Source organism: Crinia signifera, chromosome 9, assembly GCF_055691185.1.
Source record: "Crinia signifera chromosome 9, ASM5569118v1, whole genome shotgun sequence".
Lineage (NCBI taxonomy): Eukaryota > Metazoa > Chordata > Amphibia > Anura > Myobatrachidae > Crinia > Crinia signifera.
In genome coordinates this window covers 42,739,593-42,763,900 of record NC_139225.1, presented here as the reverse complement: position 1 = coordinate 42,763,900, position 24,308 = coordinate 42,739,593, and positions in this window count along the sequence as shown.

The following is a 24,308-nucleotide window of genomic DNA, read 5'->3' as shown; positions in this document are numbered from 1 at the left end:
TCTAACCCGCCTTGCGAATGGTTGGCCAGCACAAGGTATTCAGTTTTTTATAGATAGATAAGATAGATAAGATAGATAGATAGATTGATTGATACAGTATAGTGCCTTTTTTTGTGTCAATGTGTATCGAGAACATATTATCACACCTCTTTTCTTATTTTTTTAGGTAACTGCAAACTTCGATTCAAGACAACGATCAATGACGAAGTACCGACACAGGAGACACAAGACAGGTAATTAATAATATTAATTACTGATAATATGTACCCGGTATACATTCACACTAAAAAACGTGTCTAGCCAATCCATAGGCCATAGGCCCTTGTTCAGGTTGACTTGCTCGGATGTGAATTTGAATCCTTGCCGGTGACCCTAACCCCGCCTTGCGAATGATTTGCCGGCACCAGCCATACAGTTTTTTATAGATAGATAAGATAGATAAGATAGATAGATACGATATTCGCTCGGATGCGAATTTCAATCCTTGCCGGTCAATCTAACCCGCCTTGCGAATGGTTGGCCGGTACCAGGTATTCAGTTTTTTATAGATAGATAAGATAGATAGATAAGATAGATAGATAAGATATTCGCTCGGATGCGAATTTCAATCCTTGCCGGTCAATCTAACCCGCCTTGCGAATGGTTGGCCGGTACCAGGCATTCAGTTTTTTATAGATAGATAAGATAGATATGATATTCGCTCGGATGCGAATTTCAATCCTTGCCGGTCAATCTAACCCGCCTTGCGAATGGTTGGCCGGTACCAGGCATTCAGTTTTTTATAGACAGATAAGATAGATAAGATAGATAGATACGATATTCGCTCGAATGCGAATTTCAATCCTTGCTGGTCAATCTAACCCGCCTTGCGAATGGTTGGCCGGTACCAGGTATTCAGTTTTTTATAGATAGATAAGATAGATAGATAAGATAGATAGATACGATATTCGCTCGAATGCGAATTTCAATCCTTGCTGGTCAATCTAACCCGCCTTGCGAATGGTTGGCCGGTACCAGGTATTCAGTTTTTTATAGATAGATAAGATAGATAAGATAGATAGATAAGATATTCGCTCGGATGCGAATTTCAATCCTTGCCGGTCAATCTAACCCGCCTTGCGAATGGTTGGCCGGTACCAGGCATTCAGTTTTTTATAGACAGATAAGATAGATAGATAAGATATTCGCTCGGATGCGAATTTCAATCCTTGCCGGTCAATCTAACCCGCCTTGCGAATGGTTGGCCAGCACAAGGTATTCAGTTTTTTATAGATAGATAAGATAGATAGATAGATTGATTGATACAGTATAGTGCCTTTTTTGTATCAATGTGTATCGAGAACATATTATCACACCTCTTTTCTTATTTTTTTAGGTAACTGCAAACTTCGATTCAAGACAACGATCAATGACGAAGTACCGACACAGGAGACACAAGACAGGTAATTAATAATATTAATTACTGATAATATGTACCCGGTATACATTCACACTAAAAAACGTGTCTAGCCAATCCATAGGCCATAGGCCCTTGTTCAGGTTGACTTGCTCGGATGTGAATTTGAATCCTTGCCGGTCACCCTAACCCCGCCTTGCGAATGATTTGCCGGCACCAGCCATACAGTTTTTTATAGATAGATAAGATAGATAAGATAGATAGATACGATATTCGCTCGGATGCGAATTTCAATCCTTGCCGGTCAATCTAACCCGCCTTGCGAATGGTTGGCCGGTACCAGGTATTCAGTTTTTTATAGATAGATAAGATAGATAAGATAGATAGATAAGATATTCGCTCGGATGCGAATTTCAATCCTTGCCGGTCAATCTAACCCGCCTTGCGAATGGTTTGCCGGTACCAGGCATTCAGTTTTTTATAGATAGATAAGATAGATAGATATGATATTCGCTCGGATGCGAATTTCAATCCTTGCCGGTCAATCTAACCCGCCTTGCGAATGGTTGGCCGGTACCAGGCATTCAGTTTTTTATAGATAGATAAGATAGATAAGATAGATAGATACGATATTCGCTCGGATGCGAATTTCAATCCTTGCCGGTCAATCTAACCCGCCTTGCGAATGGTTGGCCGGTACCAGGTATTCAGTTTTTTATAGATAGATAAGATAGATAGATAAGATAGATAGATAAGATATTCGCTCGGATGCGAATTTCAATCCTTGCCGGTCAATCTAACCCGCCTTGCGAATGGTTGGCCGGTACCAGGCATTCAGTTTTTTATAGATAGATAAGATAGATAGATATGATATTCGCTCGGATGCGAATTTCAATCCTTGCCGGTCAATCTAACCCGCCTTGCGAATGGTTGGCCGGTACCAGGCATTCAGTTTTTTATAGATAGATAAGATAGATAAGATAGATAGATACGATATTCGCTCGAATGCGAATTTCAATCCTTGCTGGTCAATCTAACCCGCCTTGCGAATGGTTGGCCGGTACCAGGTATTCAGTTTTTTATAGATAGATAAGATAGATAGATAAGATAGATAGATACGATATTCGCTCGAATGCGAATTTCAATCCTTGCTGGTCAATCTAACCCGCCTTGCGAATGGTTGGCCGGTACAAGGTATTCAGTTTTTTATAGATAGATAAGATAGATAGATAAGATATTCGCTCGGATGCGAATTTCAATCCTTGCCGGTCAATCTAACCCGCCTTGCGAATGGTTGGCCAGCACAAGGTATTCAGTTTTTTATAGATAGATAAGATAGATAAGATAGATAGATAGATTGATTGATACAGTATAGTGCCTTTTTTTGTGTCAATGTGTATCGAGAACATATTATCACACCTCTTTTCTTATTTTTTTAGGTAACTGCAAACTTCGATTCAAGACAACGATCAATGACGAAGTACCGACACAGGAGACACAAGACAGGTAATTAATAATATTAATTACTGATAATATGTACCCGGTATACATTCACACTAAAAAACGTGTCTAGCCAATCCATAGGCCATAGGCCCTTGTTCAGGTTGACTTGCTCGGATGTGAATTTGAATCCTTGCCGGTCACCCTAACCCCGCCTTGCGAATGATTTGCCGGCACCAGCCATACAGTTTTTTATAGATAGATAAGATAGATAGATACGATATTCGCTCGGATGCGAATTTCAATCCTTGCCGGTCAATCTAACCCGCCTTGCGAATGGTTGGCCGGTACCAGGTATTCAGTTTTTTATAGATAGATAAGATAGATAGATAAGATAGATAGATAAGATATTCGTTCGGATGCGAATTTCAATCCTTGCCGGTCAATCTAACCCGCATTGCGAATGGTTGGCCGGTACCAGGCATTCAGTTTTTTATAGATAGATAAGATAGATAGATATGATATTCGCTCGGATGCGAATTTCAATCCTTGCCGGTCAATCTAACCCGCCTTGCGAATGGTTGGCCGGTACCAGGTATTCAGTTTTTTATAGATAAATAAGATAGATAGATAAGATAGATAGATAAGATATTCGCTCGAATGCGAATTTCAATCCTTGCCGGTCAATCTAACCCGCCTTGCGAATGGTTGGCCGGTACCAGGCATTCAGTTTTTTATAGATAGATAAGATAGATAGATATGATATTCGCTCGGATGCGAATTTCAATCCTTGCCGGTCAATCTAACCCGCCTTGCGAATGGTTGGCCGGTACCAGGCATTCAGTTTTTTATAGATAGATAAGATAGATAGATAAGATAGATAGATACGATATTCGCTCGAATGCGAATTTCAATCCTTGCTGGTCAATCTAACCCGCCTTGCGAATGGTTGGCCAGCACAAGGTATTCAGTTTTTTATAGATAGATAAGATAGATAAGATAGATAGATAGATTGATTGATTGATACAGTATAGTGCCTTTTTTTGTGTCAATGTGTATCGAGAACATATTATCACACCTCTTTTCTTATTTTTTTAGGTAACTGCAAACTTCGATTCAAGACAACGATCAATGACGAAGTACCGACACAGGAGACACAAGACAGGTAATTAATAATATTAATTACTGATAATATGTACCCGGTATACATTCACACTAAAAAACGTGTCTAGCCAATCCATAGGCCATAGGCCCTTGTTCAGGTTGACTTGCTCGGATGTGAATTTGAATCCTTGCCGGTCACCCTAACCCCGCCTTGCGAATGATTTGCCGGCACCAGCCATACAGTTTTTTATAGATAGATAAGATAGATAAGATAGATAGATACGATATTCGCTCGGATGCGAATTTCAATCCTTGCCGGTCAATCTAACCCGCCTTGCGAATGGTTGGCCGGTACCAGGTATTCAGTTTTTTATAGATAGATAAGATAGATAGATAAGATAGATAGATAAGATATTCGCTCGGATGCGAATTTCAATCCTTGCCGGTCAATCTAACCCGCCTTGCGAATGGTTGGCCGGTACCAGGCATTCAGTTTTTTATAGATAGATAAGATAGATAGATATGATATTCGCTCGGATGCGAATTTCAATCCTTGCCGGTCAATCTAACCCGCCTTGCGAATGGTTGGCCGGTACCAGGCATTCAGTTTTTTATAGATAGATAAGATAGATAGATAAGATAGATAGATACGATATTCGCTCGAATGCGAATTTCAATCCTTGCTGGTCAATCTAACCCGCCTTGCGAATGGTTGGGCGGTACCAGGTATTCAGTTTTTTATAGATAGATAAGATAGATAGATAAGATAGATAGATAAGATATTCGCTCGAATGCGAATTTCAATCCTTGCTGGTCAATCTAACCCGCCTTGCGAATGGTTGGCCGGTACCAGGTATTCAGTTTTTTATAGATAGATAAGATAGATAAGATAGATAGATAAGATATTCGCTCGGATGCGAATTTCAATCCTTGCCGGTCAATCTAACCCGCCTTGCGAATGGTTGGCCAGCACAAGGTATTCAGTTTTTTATAGATAGATAAGATAGATAAGATAGATAGATTGATTGATACAGTATAGTGCCTTTTTTGTGTCAATGTGTATCGAGAACATATTATCACACCTCTTTTCTTATTTTTTTAGGTAACTGCAAACTTCGATTCAAGACAACGATCAATGACGAAGTACCGACACAGGAGACACAAGACAGGTAATTAATAATATTAATTACTGATAATATGTACCCGGTATACATTCACACTAAAAAACGTGTCTAGCCAATCCATAGGCCATAGGCCCTTGTTCAGGTTGACTTGCTCGGATGTGAATTTGAATCCTTGCCGGTCACCCTAACCCCGCCTTGCGAATGATTTGCCGGCACCAGCCATACAGTTTTTTATAGATAGATAAGATAGATAAGATAGATAGATACGATATTCGCTCGGATGCGAATTTCAATCCTTGCCGGTCAATCTAACCCGCCTTGCGAATGGTTGGCCGGTACCAGGTATTCAGTTTTTTATAGATAGATAAGATAGATAGATAAGATAGATAGATAAGATATTCGCTCGGATGCGAATTTCAATCCTTGCCGGTCAATCTAACCCGCCTTGCGAATGGTTGGCCGGTACCAGGCATTCAGTTTTTTATAGATAGATAAGATAGATAGATATGATATTCGCTCGGATGCGAATTTCAATCCTTGCCGGTCAATCTAACCCGCCTTGCGAATGGTTGGCCGGTACCAGGCATTCAGTTTTTTATAGATAGATAAGATAGATAAGATAGATAGACACGATATTCGCTCGAATGCGAATTTCAATCCTTGCTGGTCAATCTAACCCGCCTTGCGAATGGTTGGCCGGTACCAGGTATTCAGTTTTTTATAGATAGATAAGATAGATAGATAAGATAGATAGATACGATATTCGCTCGAATGCGAATTTCAATCCTTGCTGGTCAATCTAACCCGCCTTGCGAATGGTTGGCCGGTACCAGGTATTCAGTTTTTTATAGATAGATAAGATAGATAAGATAGATAGATAAGATATTCGCTCGGATGCGAATTTCAATCCTTGCCGGTCAATCTAACCCGCCTTGCGAATGGTTGGCCAGCACAAGGTATTCAGTTTTTTATAGATAGATAAGATAGATAAGATAGATAGATAGATTGATTGATACAGTATAGTGCCTTTTTTTGTGTCAATGTGTATCGAGAACATATTATCACACCTCTTTTCTTATTTTTTTAGGTAACTGCAAACTTCGATTCAAGACAACGATCAATGACGAAGTACCGACACAGGAGACACAAGACAGGTAATTAATAATATTAATTACTGATAATATGTACCCGGTATACATTCACACTAAAAAACGTGTCTAGCCAATCCATAGGCCATAGGCCCTTGTTCAGGTTGACTTGCTCGGATGTGAATTTGAATCCTTGCCGGTCACCCTAACCCCGCCTTGCGAATGATTTGCCGGCACCAGCCATACAGTTTTTTATAGATAGATAAGATAGATAAGATAGATAGATACGATATTCGCTCGGATGCGAATTTCAATCCTTGCCGGTCAATCTAACCCGCCTTGCGAATGGTTGGCCGGTACCAGGTATTCAGTTTTTTATAGATAGATAAGATAGATAGATAAGATAGATAGATAAGATATTCGCTCTGATGCGAATTTCAATCCTTGCCGGTCAATCTAACCCGCCTTGCGAATGGTTGGCCGGTACCAGGCATTCAGTTTTTTATAGATAGATAAGATAGATAGATATGATATTCGCTCGGATGCGAATTTCAATCCTTGCCGGTCAATCTAACCCGCCTTGCGAATGGTTGGCCGGTACCAGGCATTCAGTTTTTTATAGATAGATAAGATAGATAAGATAGATACGATATTCGCTCGAATGCGAATTTCAATCCTTGCTGGTCAATCTAACCCGCCTTGCGAATGGTTGGCCGGTACCAGGTATTCAGTTTTTTATAGATAGATAAGATAGATAGATAAGATAGATAGATACGATATTCGCTCGAATGCGAATTTCAATCCTTGCTGGTCAATCTAACCCGCCTTGCGAATGGTTGGCCGGTACCAGGTATTCAGTTTTTTATAGATAGATAAGATATTCGCTCGGATGCGAATTTCAATCCTTGCCGGTCAATCTAACCCGCCTTGCGAATGGTTGGCCAGCACAAGGTATTCAGTTTTTTATAGATAGATAAGATAGATAAGATAGATAGATAGATTGATTGATACAGTATAGTGCCTTTTTTTGTGTCAATGTGTATCGAGAACATATTATCACACCTCTTTTCTTATTTTTTTAGGTAACTGCAAACTTCGATTCAAGACAACGATCAATGACGAAGTACCGACACAGGAGACACAAGACAGGTAATTAATAATATTAATTACTGATAATATGTACCCGGTATACATTCACACTAAAAAACGTGTCTAGCCAATCCATAGGCCATAGGCCCTTGTTCAGGTTGACTTGCTCGGATGTGAATTTGAATCCTTGCCGGTCACCCTAACCCCGCCTTGCGAATGATTTGCCGGCACCAGCCATACAGTTTTTTATAGATAGATAAGATAGATAGATACGATATTCGCTCGGATGCGAATTTCAATCCTTGCCGGTCAATCTAACCCGCCTTGCGAATGGTTGGCCGGTACCAGGTATTCAGTTTTTTATAGATAGATAAGATAGATAGATAAGATAGATAGATAAGATATTCGTTCGGATGCGAATTTCAATCCTTGCCGGTCAATCTAACCCGCATTGCGAATGGTTGGCCGGTACCAGGCATTCAGTTTTTTATAGATAGATAAGATAGATAGATATGATATTCGCTCGGATGCGAATTTCAATCCTTGCCGGTCAATCTAACCCGCCTTGCGAATGGTTGGCCGGTACCAGGTATTCAGTTTTTTATAGATAAATAAGATAGATAGATAAGATAGATAGATAAGATATTCGCTCGAATGCGAATTTCAATCCTTGCCGGTCAATCTAACCCGCCTTGCGAATGGTTGGCCGGTACCAGGCATTCAGTTTTTTATAGATAGATAAGATAGATAGATATGATATTCGCTCGGATGCGAATTTCAATCCTTGCCGGTCAATCTAACCCGCCTTGCGAATGGTTGGCCGGTACCAGGCATTCAGTTTTTTATAGATAGATAAGATAGATAGATAAGATAGATAGATACGATATTCGCTCGAATGCGAATTTCAATCCTTGCTGGTCAATCTAACCCGCCTTGCGAATGGTTGGCCGGTACCAGGTATTCAGTTTTTTATAGATAGATAAGATACAGTAGATAAGATAGATAAGATATTCGCTCGGATGCGAATTTCAATCCTTGCCGGTCAATCTAACCCGCCTTGCGAATGGTTGGCCAGCACAAGGTATTCAGTTTTTTATAGATAGATAAGATAGATAAGATAGATAGATAGATTGATTGATACAGTATAGTGCCTTTTTTTGTGTCAATGTGTATCGAGAACATATTATCACACCTCTTTTCTTATTTTTTTAGGTAACTGCAAACTTCGATTCAAGACAACGATCAATGACGAAGTACCGACACAGGAGACACAAGACAGGTAATTAATAATATTAATTACTGATAATATGTACCCGGTATACATTCACACTAAAAAACGTGTCTAGCCAATCCATAGGCCATAGGCCCTTGTTCAGGTTGACTTGCTCGGATGTGAATTTGAATCCTTGCCGGTCACCCTAACCCCGCCTTGCGAATGATTTGCCGGCACCAGCCATACAGTTTTTTATAGATAGATAAGATAGATAAGATAGATAGATACGATATTCGCTCGGATGCGAATTTCAATCCTTGCCGGTCAATCTAACCCGCCTTGCGAATGGTTGGCCGGTACCAGGTATTCAGTTTTTTATAGATAGATAAGATAGATAGATAAGATAGATAGATAAGATATTCGCTCGGATGCGAATTTCAATCCTTGCCGGTCAATCTAACCCGCCTTGCGAATGGTTGGCCGGTACCAGGCATTCAGTTTTTTATAGATAGATAAGATAGATAGATATGATATTCGCTCGGATGCGAATTTCAATCCTTGCCGGTCAATCTAACCCGCCTTGCGAATGGTTGGCCGGTACCAGGCATTCAGTTTTTTATAGATAGATAAGATAGATAGATAAGATAGATAGATACGATATTCGCTCGAATGCGAATTTCAATCCTTGCTGGTCAATCTAACCCGCCTTGCGAATGGTTGGCCGGTACCAGGTATTCAGTTTTTTATAGATAGATAAGATAGATAGATAAGATAGATAGATACGATATTCGCTCGAATGCGAATTTCAATCCTTGCTGGTCAATCTAACCCGCCTTGCGAATGGTTGGCCGGTACCAGGTATTCAGTTTTTTATAGATAGATAAGATAGATAAGATAGATAGATAAGATATTCGCTCGGATGCGAATTTCAATCCTTGCCGGTCAATCTAACCCGCCTTGCGAATGGTTGGCCAGCACAAGGTATTCAGTTTTTTATAGATAGATAAGATAGATAAGATAGATAGATTGATTGATACAGTATAGTGCCTTTTTTGTGTCAATGTGTATCGAGAACATATTATCACACCTCTTTTCTTATTTTTTTAGGTAACTGCAAACTTCGATTCAAGACAACGATCAATGACGAAGTACCGACACAGGAGACACAAGACAGGTAATTAATAATATTAATTACTGATAATATGTACCCGGTATACATTCACACTAAAAAACGTGTCTAGCCAATCCATAGGCCATAGGCCCTTGTTCAGGTTGACTTGCTCGGATGTGAATTTGAATCCTTGCCGGTCACCCTAACCCCGCCTTGCGAATGATTTGCCGGCACCAGCCATACAGTTTTTTATAGATAGATAAGATAGATAAGATAGATAGATACGATATTCGCTCGGATGCGAATTTCAATCCTTGCCGGTCAATCTAACCCGCCTTGCGAATGGTTGGCCGGTACCAGGCATTCAGTTTTTTATAGATAGATAAGATAGATAGATAAGATAGATAGATACGATATTCGCTCGAATGCGAATTTCAATCCTTGCTGGTCAATCTAACCCGCCTTGCGAATGGTTGGCCAGCACAAGGTATTCAGTTTTTTATAGATAGATAAGATAGATAAGATAGATAGATAGATTGATTGATTGATACAGTATAGTGCCTTTTTTTGTGTCAATGTGTATCGAGAACATATTATCACACCTCTTTTCTTATTTTTTTAGGTAACTGCAAACTTCGATTCAAGACAACGATCAATGACGAAGTACCGACACAGGAGACACAAGACAGGTAATTAATAATATTAATTACTGATAATATGTACCCGGTATACATTCACACTAAAAAACGTGTCTAGCCAATCCATAGGCCATAGGCCCTTGTTCAGGTTGACTTGCTCGGATGTGAATTTGAATCCTTGCCGGTCACCCTAACCCCGCCTTGCGAATGATTTGCCGGCACCAGCCATACAGTTTTTTATAGATAGATAAGATAGATAAGATAGATAGATACGATATTCGCTCGGATGCGAATTTCAATCCTTGCCGGTCAATCTAACCCGCCTTGCGAATGGTTGGCCGGTACCAGGTATTCAGTTTTTTATAGATAGATAAGATAGATAGATAAGATAGATAGATAAGATATTCGCTCGGATGCGAATTTCAATCCTTGCCGGTCAATCTAACCCGCCTTGCGAATGGTTGGCCGGTACCAGGCATTCAGTTTTTTATAGATAGATAAGATAGATAGATATGATATTCGCTCGGATGCGAATTTCAATCCTTGCCGGTCAATCTAACCCGCCTTGCGAATGGTTGGCCGGTACCAGGCATTCAGTTTTTTATAGATAGATAAGATAGATAGATAAGATAGATAGATACGATATTCGCTCGAATGCGAATTTCAATCCTTGCTGGTCAATCTAACCCGCCTTGCGAATGGTTGGGCGGTACCAGGTATTCAGTTTTTTATAGATAGATAAGATAGATAGATAAGATAGATAGATACGATATTCGCTCGAATGCGAATTTCAATCCTTGCTGGTCAATCTAACCCGCCTTGCGAATGGTTGGCCGGTACCAGGTATTCAGTTTTTTATAGATAGATAAGATAGATAAGATAGATAGATAAGATATTCGCTCGGATGCGAATTTCAATCCTTGCCGGTCAATCTAACCCGCCTTGCGAATGGTTGGCCAGCACAAGGTATTCAGTTTTTTATAGATAGATAAGATAGATAAGATAGATAGATTGATTGATACAGTATAGTGCCTTTTTTGTGTCAATGTGTATCGAGAACATATTATCACACCTCTTTTCTTATTTTTTTAGGTAACTGCAAACTTCGATTCAAGACAACGATCAATGACGAAGTACCGACACAGGAGACACAAGACAGGTAATTAATAATATTAATTACTGATAATATGTACCCGGTATACATTCACACTAAAAAACGTGTCTAGCCAATCCATAGGCCATAGGCCCTTGTTCAGGTTGACTTGCTCGGATGTGAATTTGAATCCTTGCCGGTCACCCTAACCCCGCCTTGCGAATGATTTGCCGGCACCAGCCATACAGTTTTTTATAGATAGATAAGATAGATAAGATAGATAGATACGATATTCGCTCGGATGCGAATTTCAATCCTTGCCGGTCAATCTAACCCGCCTTGCGAATGGTTGGCCGGTACCAGGTATTCAGTTTTTTATAGATAGATAAGATAGATAGATAAGATAGATAGATAAGATATTCGCTCGGATGCGAATTTCAATCCTTGCCGGTCAATCTAACCCGCCTTGCGAATGGTTGGCCGGTACCAGGCATTCAGTTTTTTATAGATAGATAAGATAGATAGATATGATATTCGCTCGGATGCGAATTTCAATCCTTGCCGGTCAATCTAACCCGCCTTGCGAATGGTTGGCCGGTACCAGGCATTCAGTTTTTTATAGATAGATAAGATAGATAAGATAGATAGACACGATATTCGCTCGAATGCGAATTTCAATCCTTGCTGGTCAATCTAACCCGCCTTGCGAATGGTTGGCCGGTACCAGGTATTCAGTTTTTTATAGATAGATAAGATAGATAGATAAGATAGATAGATACGATATTCGCTCGAATGCGAATTTCAATCCTTGCTGGTCAATCTAACCCGCCTTGCGAATGGTTGGCCGGTACCAGGTATTCAGTTTTTTATAGATAGATAAGATAGATAAGATAGATAGATAAGATATTCGCTCGGATGCGAATTTCAATCCTTGCCGGTCAATCTAACCCGCCTTGCGAATGGTTGGCCAGCACAAGGTATTCAGTTTTTTATAGATAGATAAGATAGATAAGATAGATAGATAGATTGATTGATACAGTATAGTGCCTTTTTTTGTGTCAATGTGTATCGAGAACATATTATCACACCTCTTTTCTTATTTTTTTAGGTAACTGCAAACTTCGATTCAAGACAACGATCAATGACGAAGTACCGACACAGGAGACACAAGACAGGTAATTAATAATATTAATTACTGATAATATGTACCCGGTATACATTCACACTAAAAAACGTGTCTAGCCAATCCATAGGCCATAGGCCCTTGTTCAGGTTGACTTGCTCGGATGTGAATTTGAATCCTTGCCGGTCACCCTAACCCCGCCTTGCGAATGATTTGCCGGCACCAGCCATACAGTTTTTTATAGATAGATAAGATAGATAAGATAGATAGATACGATATTCGCTCGGATGCGAATTTCAATCCTTGCCGGTCAATCTAACCCGCCTTGCGAATGGTTGGCCGGTACCAGGTATTCAGTTTTTTATAGATAGATAAGATAGATAGATAAGATAGATAGATAAGATATTCGCTCTGATGCGAATTTCAATCCTTGCCGGTCAATCTAACCCGCCTTGCGAATGGTTGGCCGGTACCAGGCATTCAGTTTTTTATAGATAGATAAGATAGATAGATATGATATTCGCTCGGATGCGAATTTCAATCCTTGCCGGTCAATCTAACCCGCCTTGCGAATGGTTGGCCGGTACCAGGCATTCAGTTTTTTATAGATAGATAAGATAGATAAGATAGATACGATATTCGCTCGAATGCGAATTTCAATCCTTGCTGGTCAATCTAACCCGCCTTGCGAATGGTTGGCCGGTACCAGGTATTCAGTTTTTTATAGATAGATAAGATAGATAGATAAGATAGATAGATACGATATTCGCTCGAATGCGAATTTCAATCCTTGCTGGTCAATCTAACCCGCCTTGCGAATGGTTGGCCGGTACCAGGTATTCAGTTTTTTATAGATAGATAAGATATTCGCTCGGATGCGAATTTCAATCCTTGCCGGTCAATCTAACCCGCCTTGCGAATGGTTGGCCAGCACAAGGTATTCAGTTTTTTATAGATAGATAAGATAGATAAGATAGATAGATAGATTGATTGATACAGTATAGTGCCTTTTTTGTGTCAATGTGTATCGAGAACATATTATCACACCTCTTTTCTTATTTTTTTAGGTAACTGCAAACTTCGATTCAAGACAACGATCAATGACGAAGTACCGACACAGGAGACACAAGACAGGTAATTAATAATATTAATTACTGATAATATGTACCCGGTATACATTCACACTAAAAAACGTGTCTAGCCAATCCATAGGCCATAGGCCCTTGTTCAGGTTGACTTGCTCGGATGTGAATTTGAATCCTTGCCGGTCACCCTAACCCCGCCTTGCGAATGATTTGCCGGCACCAGCCATACAGTTTTTTATAGATAGATAAGATAGATAGATACGATATTCGCTCGGATGCGAATTTCAATCCTTGCCGGTCAATCTAACCCGCCTTGCGAATGGTTGGCCGGTACCAGGTATTCAGTTTTTTATAGATAGATAAGATAGATAGATAAGATAGATAGATAAGATATTCGTTCGGATGCGAATTTCAATCCTTGCCGGTCAATCTAACCCGCATTGCGAATGGTTGGCCGGTACCAGGCATTCAGTTTTTTATAGATAGATAAGATAGATAGATATGATATTCGCTCGGATGCGAATTTCAATCCTTGCCGGTCAATCTAACCCGCCTTGCGAATGGTTGGCCGGTACCAGGTATTCAGTTTTTTATAGATAAATAAGATAGATAGATAAGATAGATAGATAAGATATTCGCTCGAATGCGAATTTCAATCCTTGCCGGTCAATCTAACCCGCCTTGCGAATGGTTGGCCGGTACCAGGCATTCAGTTTTTTATAGATAGATAAGATAGATAGATATGATATTCGCTCGGATGCGAATTTCAATCCTTGCCGGTCAATCTAACCCGCCTTGCGAATGGTTGGCCGGTACCAGGCATTCAGTTTTTTATAGATAGATAAGATAGATAGATAAGATAGATAGATACGATATTCGCTCGAATGCGAATTTCAATCCTTGCTGGTCAATCTAACCCGCCTTGCGAATGGTTGGCCGGTACCAGGTATTCAGTTTTTTATAGATAGATAAGATACAGTAGATAAGATAGATAGATAAGATATTCGCTCGGATGCGAATTTCAATCCTTGCCGGTCAATCTAACCCGCCTTGCGAATGGTTGGCCAGCACAAGGTATTCAGTTTTTTATAGATAGATAAGATAGATAAGATAGATAGATAGATTGATTGATACAGTATAGTGCCTTTTTTTGTGTCAATGTGTATCGAGAACATATTATCACACCTCTTTTCTTATTTTTTTAGGTAACTGCAAACTTCGATTCAAGACAACGATCAATGACGAAGTACCGACACAGGAGACACAAGACAGGTAATTAATAATATTAATTACTGATAATATGTACCCGGTATACATTCACACTAAAAAACGTGTCTAGCCAATCCATAGGCCATAGGCCCTTGTTCAGGTTGACTTGCTCGGATGTGAATTTGAATCCTTGCCGGTCACCCTAACCCCGCCTTGCGAATGATTTGCCGGCACCAGCCATACAGTTTTTTATAGATAGATAAGATAGATAAGATAGATAGATACGATATTCGCTCGGATGCGAATTTCAATCCTTGCCGGTCAATCTAACCCGCCTTGCGAATGGTTGGCCGGTACCAGGTATTCAGTTTTTTATAGATAGATAAGATAGATAGATAAGATAGATAGATAAGATATTCGCTCGGATGCGAATTTCAATCCTTGCCGGTCAATCTAACCCGCCTTGCGAATGGTTGGCCAGCACAAGGTATTCAGTTTTTTATAGATAGATAAGATAGATAAGATAGATAGATAGATTGATTGATACAGTATAGTGCCTTTTTTGTGTCAATGTGTATCGAGAACATATTATCACACCTCTTTTCTTATTTTTTTAGGTAACTGCAAACTTCGATTCAAGACAACGATCAATGACGAAGTACCGACACAGGAGACACAAGACAGGTAATTAATAATATTAATTACTGATAATATGTACCCGGTATACATTCACACTAAAAAACGTGTCTAGCCAATCCATAGGCCATAGGCCCTTGTTCAGGTTGACTTGCTCGGATGTGAATTTGAATCCTTGCCGGTCACCCTAACCCCGCCTTGCGAATGATTTGCCGGCACCAGCCATACAGTTTTTTATAGATAGATAAGATAGATAGATACGATATTCGCTCGGATGCGAATTTCAATCCTTGCCGGTCAATCTAACCCGCCTTGCGAATGGTTGGCCGGTACCAGGTATTCAGTTTTTTATAGATAGATAAGATAGATAGATAAGATAGATAGATAAGATATTCGTTCGGATGCGAATTTCAATCCTTGCCGGTCAATCTAACCCGCATTGCGAATGGTTGGCCGGTACCAGGCATTCAGTTTTTTATAGATAGATAAGATAGATAGATATGATATTCGCTCGGATGCGAATTTCAATCCTTGCCGGTCAATCTAACCCGCCTTGCGAATGGTTGGCCGGTACCAGGTATTCAGTTTTTTATAGATAAATAAGATAGATAGATAAGATAGATAGATAAGATATTCGCTCGAATGCGAATTTCAATCCTTGCCGGTCAATCTAACCCGCCTTGCGAATGGTTGGCCGGTACCAGGCATTCAGTTTTTTATAGATAGATAAGATAGATAGATATGATATTCGCTCGGATGCGAATTTCAATCCTTGCCGGTCAATCTAACCCGCCTTGCGAATGGTTGGCCGGTACCAGGCATTCAGTTTTTTATAGATAGATAAGATAGATAGATAAGATAGATAGATACGATATTCGCTCGAATGCGAATTTCAATCCTTGCTGGTCAATCTAACCCGCCTTGCGAATGGTTGGCCGGTACCAGGTATTCAGTTTTTTATAGATAGATAAGATACAGTAGATAAGATAGATAGATAAGATATTCGCTCGGATGCGAATTTCAATCCTTGCCGGTCAATCTAACCCGCCTTGCGAATGGTTGGCCAGCACAAGGTATTCAGTTTTTTATAGATAGATAAGATAGATAAGATAGATAGATAGATTGATTGATACAGTATAGTGCCTTTTTTTGTGTCAATGTGTATCGAGAACATATTATCACACCTCTTTTCTTATTTTTTTAGGTAACTGCAAACTTCGATTCAAGACAACGATCAATGACGAAGTACCGACACAGGAGACACAAGACAGGTAATTAATAATATTAATTACTGATAATATGTACCCGGTATACATTCACACTAAAAAACGTGTCTAGCCAATCCATAGGCCATAGGCCCTTGTTCAGGTTGACTTGCTCGGATGTGAATTTGAATCCTTGCCGGTCACCCTAACCCCGCCTTGCGAATGATTTGCCGGCACCAGCCATACAGTTTTTTATAGATAGATAAGATAGATAAGATAGATAGATACGATATTCGCTCGGATGCGAATTTCAATCCTTGCCGGTCAATCTAACCCGCCTTGCGAATGGTTGGCCGGTACCAGGTATTCAGTTTTTTATAGATAGATAAGATAGATAGATAAGATAGATAGATAAGATATTCGCTCGGATGCGAATTTCAATCCTTGCCGGTCAATCTAACCCGCCTTGCGAATGGTTGGCCGGTACCAGGCATTCAGTTTTTTATAGATAGATAAGATAGATAGATATGATATTCGCTCGGATGCGAATTTCAATCCTTGCCGGTCAATCTAACCCGCCTTGCGAATGGTTGGCCGGTACCAGGCATTCAGTTTTTTATAGATAGATAAGATAGATAGATAAGATAGATAGATACGATATTCGCTCGAATGCGAATTTCAATCCTTGCTGGTCAATCTAACCCGCCTTGCGAATGGTTGGCCGGTACCAGGTATTCAGTTTTTTATAGATAGATAAGATAGATAGATAAGATAGATAGATACGATATTCGCTCGAATGCGAATTTCAATCCTTGCTGGTCAATCTAACCCGCCTTGCGAATGGTTGGCCGGTACCAGGTATTCAGTTTTTTATAGATAGATAAGATAGATAAGATAGATAGATAAGATATTCGCTCGGATGCGAATTTCAATCCTTGCCGGTCAATCTAACCCGCCTTGCGAATGGTTGGCCAGCACAAGGTATTCAGTTTTTTATAGATAGATAAGATAGATAAGATAGATAGATTGATTGATACAGTATAGTGCCTTTTTTGTGTCAATGTGTATCGAGAAAATATTATCACACCTCTTTTCTTATTTTTTTAGGTAACTGCAAACTTCGATTCAAGACAACGATCAATGACGAAGTACCGACACAGGAGACACAAGACAGGTAATTAATAATATTAATTACTGATAATATGTACCCGGTATACATTCACACTAAAAAACGTGTCTAGCCAATCCATAGGCCATAGGCCCTTGTTCAGGTTGACTTGCTCGGATGTGAATTTGAATCCTTGCCGGTCACCCTAACCCCGCCTTGCGAATGATTTGCCGGCACCAGCCATACAGTTTTTTATAGATAGATAAGATAGATAAGATAGATAGATACGATATTCGCTCGGATGCGAATTTCAATCCTTGCCGGTCAATCTAACCCGCCTTGCGAATGGTTGGCCGGTACCAGGTATTCAGTTTTTTATAGATAGATAAGATAGATAGATAAGATAGATAGATAAGATATTCGCTCGGATGCGAATTTCAATCCTTGCCGGTCAATCTAACCCGCCTTGCGAATGGTTGGCCGGTACCAGGCATTCAGTTTTTTATAGATAGATAAGATAGATAGATATGATATTCGCTCGGATGCGAATTTCAATCCTTGCCGGTCAATCTAACCCGCCTTGCGAATGGTTGGCCGGTACCAGGCATTCAGTTTTTTATAGATAGATAAGATAGATAAGATAGATAGACACGATATTCGCTCGAATGCGAATTTCAATCCTTGCTGGTCAATCTAACCCGCCTTGCGAATGGTTGGCCGGTACCAGGTATTCAGTTTTTTATAGATAGATAAGATAGATAGATAAGATAGATAGATACGATATTCGCTCGAATGCGAATTTCAATCCTTGCTGGTCAATCTAACCCGCCTTGCGAATGGTTGGCCGGTACCAGGTATTCAGTTTTTTATAGATAGATAAGATAGATAAGATAGATAGATAAGATATTCGCTCGGATGCGAATTTCAATCCTTGCCGGTCAATCTAACCCGCCTTGCGAATGGTTGGCCAGCACAAGGTATTCAGTTTTTTATAGATAGATAAGATAGATAAGATAGATAGATAGATTGATTGATACAGTATAGTGCCTTTTTTTGTGTCAATGTGTATCGAGAACATATTATCACACCTCTTTTCTTATTTTTTTAGGTAACTGCAAACTTCGATTCAAGACAACGATCAATGACGAAGTACCGACACAGGAGACACAAGACAGGTAATTAATAATATTAATTACTGATAATATGTACCCGGTATACATTCACACTAAAAAACGTGTCTAGCCAATCCATAGGCCATAGGCCCTTGTTCAGGTTGACTTGCTCGGATGTGAATTTGAATCCTTGCCGGTCACCCTAACCCCGCCTTGCGAATGATTTGCCGGCACCAGCCATACAGTTTTTTATAGATAGATAAGATAGATAAGATAGATAGATACGATATTCGCTCGGATGCGAATTTCAATCCTTGCCGGTCAATCTAACCCGCCTTGCGAATGGTTGGCCGGTACCAGGTATTCAGTTTTTTATAGATAGATAAGATAGATAGATAAGATAGATAGATAAGATATTCGCTCTGATGCGAATTTCAATCCTTGCCGGTCAATCTAACCCGCCTTGCGAATGGTTGGCCGGTACCAGGCATTCAGTTTTTTATAGATAGATAAGATAGATAGATATGATATTCGCTCGGATGCGAATTTCAATCCTTGCCGGTCAATCTAACCCGCCTTGCGAATGGTTGGCCGGTACCAGGCATTCAGTTTTTTATAGATAGATAAGATAGATAAGATAGATACGATATTCGCTCGAATGCGAATTTCAATCCTTGCTGGTCAATCTAACCCGCCTTGCGAATGGTTGGCCGGTACCAGGTATTCAGTTTTTTATAGATAGATAAGATAGATAGATAAGATAGATAGATACGATATTCGCTCGAATGCGAATTTCAATCCTTGCTGGTCAATCTAACCCGCCTTGCGAATGGTTGGCCGGTACCAGGTATTCAGTTTTTTATAGATAGATAAGATATTCGCTCGGATGCGAATTTCAATCCTTGCCGGTCAATCTAACCCGCCTTGCGAATGGTTGGCCAGCACAAGGTATTCAGTTTTTTATAGATAGATAAGATAGATAAGATAGATAGATAGATTGATTGATACAGTATAGTGCCTTTTTTTGTGTCAATGTGTATCGAGAACATATTATCACACCTCTTTTCTTATTTTTTTAGGTAACTGCAAACTTCGATTCAAGACAACGATCAATGACGAAGTACCGACACAGGAGACACAAGACAGGTAATTAATAATATTAATTACTGATAATATGTACCCGGTATACATTCACACTAAAAAACGTGTCTAGCCAATCCATAGGCCATAGGCCCTTGTTCAGGTTGACTTGCTCGGATGTGAATTTGAATCCTTGCCGGTCACCCTAACCCCGCCTTGCGAATGATTTGCCGGCACCAGCCATACAGTTTTTTATAGATAGATAAGATAGATAGATACGATATTCGCTCGGATGCGAATTTCAATCCTTGCCGGTCAATCTAACCCGCCTTGCGAATGGTTGGCCGGTACCAGGTATTCAGTTTTTTATAGATAGATAAGATAGATAGATAAGATAGATAGATAAGATATTCGCTCGGATGCGAATTTCAATCCTTGCCGGTCAATCTAACCCGCCTTGCGAATGGTTGGCCGGTACCAGGCATTCAGTTTTTTATAGATAGATAAGATAGATAGATATGATATTCGCTCGGATGCGAATTTCAATCCTTGCCGGTCAATCTAACCCGCCTTGCGAATGGTTGGCCGGTACCAGGCATTCAGTTTTTTATAGATAGATAAGATAGATAGATAAGATAGATAGATACGATATTCGCTCGAATGCGAATTTCAATCCTTGCTGGTCAATCTAACCCGCCTTGCGAATGGTTGGCCGGTACCAGGTATTCAGTTTTTTATAGATAGATAAGATAGATAGATAGATACGATATTCGCTCGAATGCGAATTTCAATCCTTGCTGGTCAATCTAACCCGCCTTGCGAATGGTTGGCCGGTACCAGGTATTCAGTTTTTTATAGATAGATAAGATAGATAAGATAGTTAGATAAGATATTCGCTCAGATGCGAATTTCAATCCTTGCCGGTCAATCTAACCCGCCTTGCGAATGGTTGGCCAGCACAAGGTATTCAGTTTTTTATAGATAGATAAGATAGATAAGATAGATAGATAGATTGATTGATACAGTATAGTGCCTTTTTTTGTGTCAATGTGTATCGAGAACATATTATCACACCTCTTTTCTTATTTTTTTAGGTAACTGCAAACTTCGATTCAAGACAACGATCAATGACGAAGTACCGACACAGGAGACACAAGACAGGTAATTAATAATATTAATTACTGATAATATGTACCCGGTATACATTCACACTAAAAAACGTGTCTAGCCAATCCATAGGCCATAGGCCCTTGTTCAGGTTGACTTGCTCGGATGCGAATTTCAATCCTTGCCGGTCAATCTAACCCGCCTTGCGAATGGTTGGCCGGTACCAGGTATTCAGTTTTTTATAGATAGATAAGATAGATAGAGAAGATAGATAGATAAGATATTCGCTCGGATGCGAATTTCAATCCTTGCCGGTCAATCTAACCCGCCTTGCGAATGGTTGGCCGGTACCAGGCATTCAGTTTTTTATAGATAGATAAGATAGATAGATATGATATTCGCTCGGATGCGAATTTCAATCCTTGCCGGTCAATCTAACCCGCCTTGCGAATGGTTGGCCGGTACCAGGTATTCAGTTTTTTATAGATAGATAAGATAGATAGATAAGATAGATAGATACGATATTCGCTCGAATGCGAATTTCAATCCTTGCTGGTCAATCTAACCCGCCTTGCGAATGGTTGGCCGGTACCAGGTATTCAGTTTTTTATAGATAGATAAGATAGATAGATAAGATATTCGCTCGGATGCGAATTTCAATCCTTGCCGGTCAATCTAACCCGCCTTGCGAATGGTTGGCCAGCACAAGGTATTCAGTTTTTTATAGATAGATAAGATAGATAAGATAGATAGATAGATTGATTGATACAGTATAGTGCCTTTTTTTGTGTCAATGTGTATCGAGAACATATTATCACACCTCTTTTCTTATTTTTTTAGGTAACTGCAAACTTCGATTCAAGACAACGATCAATGACGAAGTACCGACACAGGAGACACAAGACAGGTAATTAATAATATTAATTACTGATAATATGTACCCGGTATACATTCACACTAAAAAACGTGTCTAGCCAATCCATAGGCCATAGGCCCTTGTTCAGGTTGACTTGCTCGGATGTGAATTTGAATCCTTGCCGGTCACCCTAACCCCGCCTTGCGAATGATTTGCCGGCACCAGCCATACAGTTTTTTATAGATAGATAAGATAGATAAGATAGATAGATACGATATTCGCTCGGATGCGAATTTCAATCCTTGCCGGTCAATCTAACCCGCCTTGCGAATGGTTGGCCGGTACCAGGCATTCAGTTTTTTATAGATAGATAAGATAGATAGATAAGATAGATACGATATTCGCTCGGATGCGAATTTCAATCCTTGCCGGTCAATCTAACCCGCCTTGCGAATGGTTGGCCGGTACCAGGCATTCAGTTTTTTATAGATAGATAAGATAGATAGATAAGATAGATAGATACGATATTCGCTCGAATGCGAATTTCAATCCTTGCTGGTCAATCTAACCCGCCTTGCGAATGGTTGGCCGGTAGCAGGCATTCAGTTTTTTATAGATAGATAAGATAGATAAGATAGATAAGACAGATAAGATAGATAGATAGATAAGATAGATAGATAACATAGGTAGATAAGATACGATAGATCAGATAGATAGATAGATTGATTGATACAGTATAGTGCCTTTTTTTGTGTCAATGTGTATCGAGAACATATTATCACACCTCTTTTCTTATTTTTTTAGGTAACTGCAAACTTCGCTTTAAGACAACGATCAATGACGAAGTACCGACACAGGAGACACAAGACAGGTAATTAATAATATTAATTACTGATAATATGTACCTGGTATACATTCACACTAAAAAACGTGTCTAGCCAATCCATAGGCCATAGGCCCTTGTTCAGGTTGACTTGCTCGGATGTGAATTTGAATCCTTGCCGGTCACCCTAACCCCGCCTTGCGAATGATTTGCCGGCACCAGCCATACAGTTTTTTATAGATAGATAAGATAGATAAGATAGATAGATACGATATTCGCTCGGATGCGAATTTCAATCCTTGCCGGTCAATCTAACCCGCCTTGCGAATGGTTGGCCGGTACCAGGTATTCAGTTTTTTATAGATAGAGAAGATAGATTGATAAGATAGATAGATAAGATATTCGCTCGGATGCGAATTTCAATCCTTGCCGGTCAATCTAACCCGCCTTGCGAATGGTTGGCCAGCACAAGGTATTCAGTTTTTTATAGATAGATAAGATAGATAGATAGATTGATTGATACATATATATTATCATATTATCACACCTCTTTTCTTATTTTTTTAGGTAACTGCAAACTTCGATTCAAGACAACGATCAATGACGAAGTACCGACACAGGAGACACAAGACAGGTAATTAATAATATTAATTACTGATAATATGTACCCGGTATACATTCACACTAAAAAACGTGTCTAGCCAATCCATAGGCCATAGGCCCTTGTTCAGGTTGACTTGCTCGGATGTGAATTTGAATCCTTGCCGGTCACCCTAACCCCGCCTTGCGAATGATTTGCCGGCACCAGCCATACAGTTTTTTATAGATAGATAAGATAGATAAGATAGATAGATACGATATTCGCTCGGATGCGAATTTCAATCCTTGCCGGTCAATCTAACCCGCCTTGCGAATGGTTGGCCGGTACCAGGTATTCAGTTTTTTATAGATAGATAAGATAGATAGATAAGATAGATAGATAAGATATTCGCTCGGATGCGAATTTCAATCCTTGCCGGTCAATCTAACCCGCCTTGCGAATGGTTGGCCGGTACCAGGCATTCAGTTTTTTATAGATAGATAAGATAGATAGATATGATATTCGCTCGGATGCGAATTTCAATCCTTGCCGGTCAATCTAACCCGCCTTGCGAATGGTTGGCCGGTACCAGGCATTCAGTTTTTTATAGATAGATAAGATAGATAAGATAGATAGACACGATATTCGCTCGAATGCGAATTTCAATCCTTGCTGGTCAATCTAACCCGCCTTGCGAATGGTTGGCCGGTACCAGGTATTCAGTTTTTTATAGATAGATAAGATAGATAGATAAGATAGATAGATACGATATTCGCTCGAATGCGAATTTCAATCCTTGCTGGTCAATCTAACCCGCCTTGCGAATGGTTGGCCGGTACCAGGTATTCAGTTTTTTATAGATAGATAAGATAGATAAGATAGATAGATAAGATATTCGCTCGGATGCGAATTTCAATCCTTGCCGGTCAATCTAACCCGCCTTGCGAATGGTTGGCCAGCACAAGGTATTCAGTTTTTTATAGATAGATAAGATAGATAAGATAGATAGATAGATTGATTGATACAGTATAGTGCCTTTTTTTGTGTCAATGTGTATCGAGAACATATTATCACACCTCTTTTCTTAT